The 6,744-nt window shown below is 45.4% G+C and overlaps 1 pseudogene; it reads right to left on the minus strand.

Annotated features, from left to right (window-relative positions):
* Positions 1–1,581, minus strand: part of LOC101576543 — a 24,545-nt pseudogene extending 22,964 nt beyond the window's left edge.
* Between the last annotated feature and the right edge of the window lie 5,163 nt (positions 1,582–6,744).

Consider the following 6,744-nt stretch of genomic DNA (forward strand, 5'->3'; position numbering starts at 1 on the left):
TTTAAATAAATAAATAAATAAATAAATAAATAAATAAAAGAACACTTATACCAAAGGCTAAAACTGCCTTAGATAAAGTTAATCAGGCTCGTTTTAATGCTCAGCTCTCTAGAGTTGACCTACCTGTGCCAACATGTTGAACTATTTTCCCAACTCAATGTATGCCCATAAGGCTTTTTGGCAGTCTCAGGGTCCTTTATAATGGCTGCATATGCTACATAATCCACATAAAAATAGTACTCCCAGCGTAGGCCAAACAACTCAGTGGATTAAAGCACTTGCAAGCAGGCACAATGGCCAGGGGTTCAATCACTGGGCCTGCCATGCCTTCCCCCTCCCCTCCCAATCCACCTGAGTGCTGAGACAGCAGTTGAAGCTGGGCATGGTAGCGTGTGCCTATAATCCCAGCTCTTGGGAGGCTGTAAACAGGCAGATCACTGAGTCTAGTAGTGAGACTGAACACCTTGTAGACCCTTCCCTAAAATTAACAAAACAAAACGAAAGAAAAAACAAACAAACATGCTGAGAGAAAGACCTCTTTGGCATGTCTTTCATCTTACTTCTTTCCAACCTTGAGGGTTGAAGGGCTCCATTCTGGAGATTCTTGGGGGTCCTCCTCTTGGATGATGAAGATCCAGTTCCTGGAGTTGTTCCCCCTGACGCCTGTCTGTCTGTCTCCGCATCCAAGTCGTTGGAACTTGAGTCACCACGGCTCTGCTCAGCCTTCCACCTCTTGTACCTATCAATGAGCTCGGTCAGATAGGACATCTTCTTGGTGGTGTGAATGATGAACTTGTACTTGAGGTTCATCATTCACAACCTTTGCCATAGATCTAAAGCTTGGCTCCTTGTTCAGACAGGCCTCCATGAACTCCTTGAGGGGCTTGCTGTAGTTTCCTTCTAGGTTTGAGGAACAGAACCTTCATGGGATGCAGCTCGGAGTGGGGTGCCCCCCCCCAGCTCTTTAACCGTGATGCCCAGGGACCAGATGTCTGCCTTCGAGTCTAGGCTGACTGATGACCTTGGGCACCATCCAGAAGGGGTTGCCCAGAAGGTGTTCTTTTTTATCTGGGTATCGGTCAGCTAGCCAGCCACTCCTGTCAGCCAGCTTCACCTCTGCATGTTCGGACAGCAGAACATTGGCCACTTTGATATCTCTGTGGATCTTCTTCTCAGAGTGCAGGCAACTGAGTCCCTTCAGGATCTCTCTCCATATGATGGCGATCTGAGTCTCGTCTAAATGGCCAGGTTCCAACAGATTCAGTGCAGAGTGACCACCAAGATATTCCATTATTATGCACAACTTCGTATCCTTCAGATACCATAGTATTTGGTCACATATGGGCTGTCATGCTGACTCAGCACTGTGATTTCTTGTTGAACGTCTTCTATCTCATCTTCAGCTTCTTCCACATCAATGATTTTTATGGCAATCACCTTCTGAGTTCGACTGTCAATGCCTTTGAACTCCTCACAGAAAGAGTCCTTTCCAATCTTCTCTAGTTTTATAAAAAGCTCCTCTGGGTCTTCTTGCAGGTTCTGCATGTCCCGCAGGCCTGACTGCATCCGGGAGTGCGCCATGGCACGGGAGGGCGCTTCCTGGGCCCAGTGCCCCATGCGCATACCAGGAGTGGGCGAGGCACAGGTCCTGGGCAAGGAGCCGCCGGTGCAGAATTGCGGGAGCTAGACAGGGTCTGGGCCTGCACGCTAGGCCTCTGGAGCTGGAGTAATTAGCTTTTCTTAAAAAATGTATTTAGTACAGGGTCTTACTATACAGGTCAGAGTTGTAGTGATCCTTCTGTTTTCAGCCTCCTGAGCCCTGGGATTACCAGGGCAGGCTACCACACCCAGTCTCAGTCACTGTCTCAGCTAGCCCCCGGAGACATGCTGGGAATTGAACCCCTGTCCTTGTGTCTGCCTAAACATTTGCTTTAATCTGCTGAGCTATTTGGTGGGCTCTTAGTTTTTGAGTCAGGGTCTCGCTATGCAGTTCAGGTTGCCTTGAGCTCACTTTGTAGCTCAGGCTGGTCTCAAACTTGCAGTGATCCTCCTGCCTCAGCCTCCTGAGTACTGGAGTTACAAGGAGTGCACCACCACATCCAGCTTTATAAATCTATTTTTAATCTCTTTTCCTTTTAAAATAATCAGGCTGTATTTTCATAAGAGGAAGCGCCCAGCCTTTGATATAAGGGAAAAAGTTCTCCTTGTAAAAAATGATAATTTGGGGCCGGGGAGATGGCTCAGTGGAATAAGCACTTCCATGGCAAGTGCAAGGGCCTGAGTTTGATCCCTGGTTCCACCAAAAAAAAAAAAAAAAAAAAAAAAGCTAATTGAGGAGACACATTGTTTTTAACCTTCATTAATTTTCTTAGTTTGTATTAACACCTTTTAGAACCTCTTTCAAAATTGTGTTCAATTCCCCTTCTTTAATCTCTCTAGTAGTGTAGTATTACTGATTCTCATCTTCTTCTTTTCTTGATGACAACAATGGGTTTAATTTGCACTATTAAATTGAAATGCAGATTTGCCATTACCCATAATGCTCTCTTCCTCACCACCTTCTCAGGCAGTAGGAGCTAGATTAGTACTGTTGCTGTGTGTCCCTGGCAGCACAGCACCCTGCCCCGTCCCTCCCAGTTCCCATGGGAGGATGGAGGGAAGTTGGCTCTGCTTTTGTAAGTTCTGAGCCTTCAGGTCAAGATGCATCAAGTGTTCAGTACTGTTCTGTGATGAACATTCATCCAGTGGTAGAAATGAAGGTGTACTAAAGATGTCTCTGCTATGAGAAGAGGCAGGCCAAAAGCAATGTGGCTCCCCAGGATGGTTTGCTTATGAATAGTCATTGCTGAACATGGCAGAGTGGGCTGTTGAACTGGCCTAGAGGGAAAGTGTGCTTCAGATGTCAAAGAAGTGAAAGCAAATCACCTCCAAGAGCTTGGGGAACTCACACTGACTCCAGGCTCCCTCCATAGCAATGATCAATTCCCTGAGACGATAGAACAAGGGCTCCAGGTTTCTGGGGGAAGGGGGTGTCACCTAAGACATTGTACACAGAACAATGTGTGTACAATGTCATGCTGTCATTCAAGAGCAGACATTCTCAAATATAAAGGAACCCATGAGAGCCTCACCATGAGCCCCAACAGCAGTGCTACTTAATAAGGAAATCTCGCAAATGTACTATGAAAAAAAGCAGTGATTTTAGGAAAGAGTTCAGAAGGACTGATGGGGACTGCGAGACCCATTACAAAATAAAATTCCAAACACCCATGGGAGCTGTAGTTATTAACTAAGAAACACTGATAACCTGATTAACATATTAATGCAGCTATTAAAAAATAGAAATATAGCACATGGTGTGAGAATATAAACATCTCCACCTAGAATGAAGGATTAATGGATGTTGCTTACAGTACAAACATGTAATTAATAGAATAATATATTAAGGGGCCAGGGAGATGGCTCAGTGGAATGAGTGCTTCCCTGGCAAGCGCGAAAGCCTGAGTTCAATCCCCAGTTCCACCAAAAAAAAAAAAAAAAAAAAAAAAAAAAAAAAAAAAAAAAAAAAAAAAAAAAAAAAAAAAAAAAAAGAATAATATATTATTTGTTGTTTTGCATAATTTTTTTAGCCTTACAGGAATCATTTTAAGCTGTGTGTGTTTATGTGTTAGTGAGAATCACCTTTGCATTAAATTATATCCATATTTATTTATTTATTTATTTATTCTGGGGACAGCTGTGCTTTCCCTAAGTTACTCAGTTGTCCAAGATGGACTCAAATTTGCCATTCTCCTGACTCATCCTCCCAAAGGGCTGGGATTACAGGCATGCATCACCACACCCAGATTAGAGATACCTTTTAAGGTGAAAAAAACCATGTGGGCTGCTGATATAGTTGGTGGCAGAGTGCTTGTGCAGCAGGTATGAGGCCTTGGGTTTAATGCCCAGCACTGAATACAAGATAGAAAACTAAATGCTCAACATTTCTTTCAGTTTCACTTAAGTTTCTTTTGATGAATTCATATAAAATTAAATGTAATTATTTTTCTGGACTGGAATCTATAATAATAAACTCTTTTTTTGAGTCAAAGTCTTGCAATATAGTCCAGAATGGCCTTGAACTCACTATGTAGCTCAGGCTGTCCTCAAACTGTCAGTGATCCTCCTGCCTCAACCTCATTACAGGTACGTGTGTGTGTTACCACACCAGATAATATTCCACTTTTCAAGAGATATTTCTAACTTTACGCTCTGTACGTGGAGTCCTGCCAGGAGCCAGGCAGGTTGTTCTGGGATCAGGTTTGGAGCAGAAAGTGTTATGGCAAGAAAGCTCAGTAGCAGTTGTAAATTAACCTCTGTGTGTACATCTCTCACTTCTAAGCCTTCAGTGGAATTGTACTGAAATACTAGCTCAGCACTTGCTGAGTCGGGATGGAGACGCTGGCTTGTGTTCAGGCTGAGGAGCAGCTGTGAGGGGCAGGGTGTGCAGAGGCTGGGGCAACAAGACGTGGCATGGCAGGTTGTTCCTGTGAGCTCAGGAATCCTTGGGGACAGTGACCTCTCTGCTACTAACAACTAGGATGGAGTCACTGAAAGGAGGGTTGCCCTGCAACCTGGAGGGCTGAAGTCACCAGGTCACTTGTGGACACTTAGGTAGTACATGTATCTCACAGCAAGGGCTCAGTCCTTCTCACTTATCATTTGGGAGCATGCTCTGATATTGTCAAAGGGAGGGCCTGAGCCAGTGGCAGCCAGTAACAATCACAGCCAAGACCCAGGCAGGGGCTGGGGCAGGTGCAGGCTCCTTACAGCATGGGGCTGGGGAGGCGCAGTGCCTGGGTAAGCCACATGCAGAGTAAGCCACATGGCTTGCTGCCACTCAGTGTGTGTCCCCTGTCCCAGCCAGACTTACTGATGTCAGTTTCTACTTGCTGAGAAAGTAGATAGAAGCTGTTTTGGGAGCTGCAACTTCGCCACTCTCTAATTTGTTCCCAGCAATGTAGCTTATGGAAAACGGGTTTTCTTTCTCTTTATCCACCTCCCCTAGCTCTGCACCTCCATCATTTTAAGTTTTTCTCTTCTTCTTCTAATACAATCTATGCCTACAGGAGAAACTTGATCTCCTTAAATCTGGAGGACTATGAATGTGCAGAAAGAAGCCTGCTAGGTATTCCGTTTAAGCTGCTTTGTCTCTGTGTAGCTCAACAAAGGGCCACCTGATGCCTGTCCAGGGAGTCTTTATGGTGTTGTCCTCACACCATCATGAAACTGGGGTGGGGGTGGGGGCGTGAGGCACAAGTCACAGGGCTGCGTTGGTGTTGGTAGTGGCCTGGCCTCATGGGAAAAAGCTGCTGTGGAGCCAAGCATGGAGTATGGTGACTTTGGGTGGTCCGGTCATACCTTTAAGGATTCACCATGGACCACCCATCAACTGTGCCCCACTAGTGAGTTCTGCCATCCAGCAAACCTTTCCTATAATGAAGAAACTGGGTCAGATGCCTTAAAAACATGATTAACCTTCACAAAAATGGCTGTAAGATGTGATCACAAAATATAATAAATATTTAAATAAAATTAAAAAAAATATGGGCCAGGTCCTGTGGCACGTGTCTGTAATCCCAGCACTGCAGGCAGAGGCAGGAAGACTGCCATGAGTTCAAGGCCAGCCTGAACTTCACAGTGACACTTTGTCTCAAAAGAAAAAAAGGAAGTCCAAAAAGTATTACAGTCAAAGGCACATTGACCTGAGTCTTTCTCAGTCCAAAGACACTTACCCCACCATTCTTGCTACTTTCTCATGGAGTCCTTGGAAATTCTCTCTTGCATCTTTCCTGGTTTGCCTTGATGTCCTGAATCTATTCAAATGTTTATGGCAATGTCTGCCACAAAGAGGCATTACACTGTGTCCTTGTCAGCCTCGTGCACTGTATCTGGCACTGTGGCTCTTCCCAAAAGCAAAAGATGATCATGAAAAGGAAATGTTGGAAACTGATTCAGGACCCTGAAGCAGTCACAAATAGGGCAACTAAAGACACTCAGGAAAGACGGCTTCCAGAGCTGCTTTAGAAAATGGCAAGAACAAAGGAATAAGTGTGTTTGATGGAAGAGAGTAGAGTTTGAGTGGGAATTAATAGCAGTGTCTCTTATTGTGATCATTTTGAAAAGCTTTACACACTCACCACATTTTGGGGCCATACTTCATATAATACCTGCTTTATAGGCAGGAGCAAACTAAGGCTCAGTGAAGGTAAGAAAGTCTTCTACAGCAACAGCCAGGGCCAGGAACATCCACTCTGTTACCCCTGGAGCTGGGCAGAGAAAGCACTGTGTCTTCCCATCACAGATGGTCCTGTCGCAGAGACAGTGGCTCCATGGCTGAGCAGCCTGGCCCAGGTGTCCCTTGCTGGGGACTGGGCACTCCATGTCTGCTTGCCACCTGGGGCTATCAGGGCTGACCAGCACATGAGCACCCCTCTTCAGGCTCCACCTGAGATACTTGTGTGCAGGCCCTGCATGCAGCAAGTGGGGTGTCAGCGGGGCCTCAGGGCTTCCCAGTTGCCTGTGGAACTCTTCCTTACTCTGGACAGCACAGACAACTGTCACCTCTTCCTGGAACCTTGTCCCACTGCTCCCTGTAGTCCCTACCTCCTCCACCCCTCAAGCTATTTGCAGGGTTTTTCATAGGATGAGTTCTCTGTCTTTTTTTTTTTTTTTATCAAGTGGTTTCTTTTTTTTTTTAATTTT

The sequence above is a fragment of the Octodon degus genome, unplaced genomic scaffold (assembly GCF_000260255.1).
Source record: "Octodon degus isolate 3935 unplaced genomic scaffold, OctDeg1.0 scaffold00122, whole genome shotgun sequence".
Taxonomy (NCBI): domain Eukaryota; kingdom Metazoa; phylum Chordata; class Mammalia; order Rodentia; family Octodontidae; genus Octodon; species Octodon degus.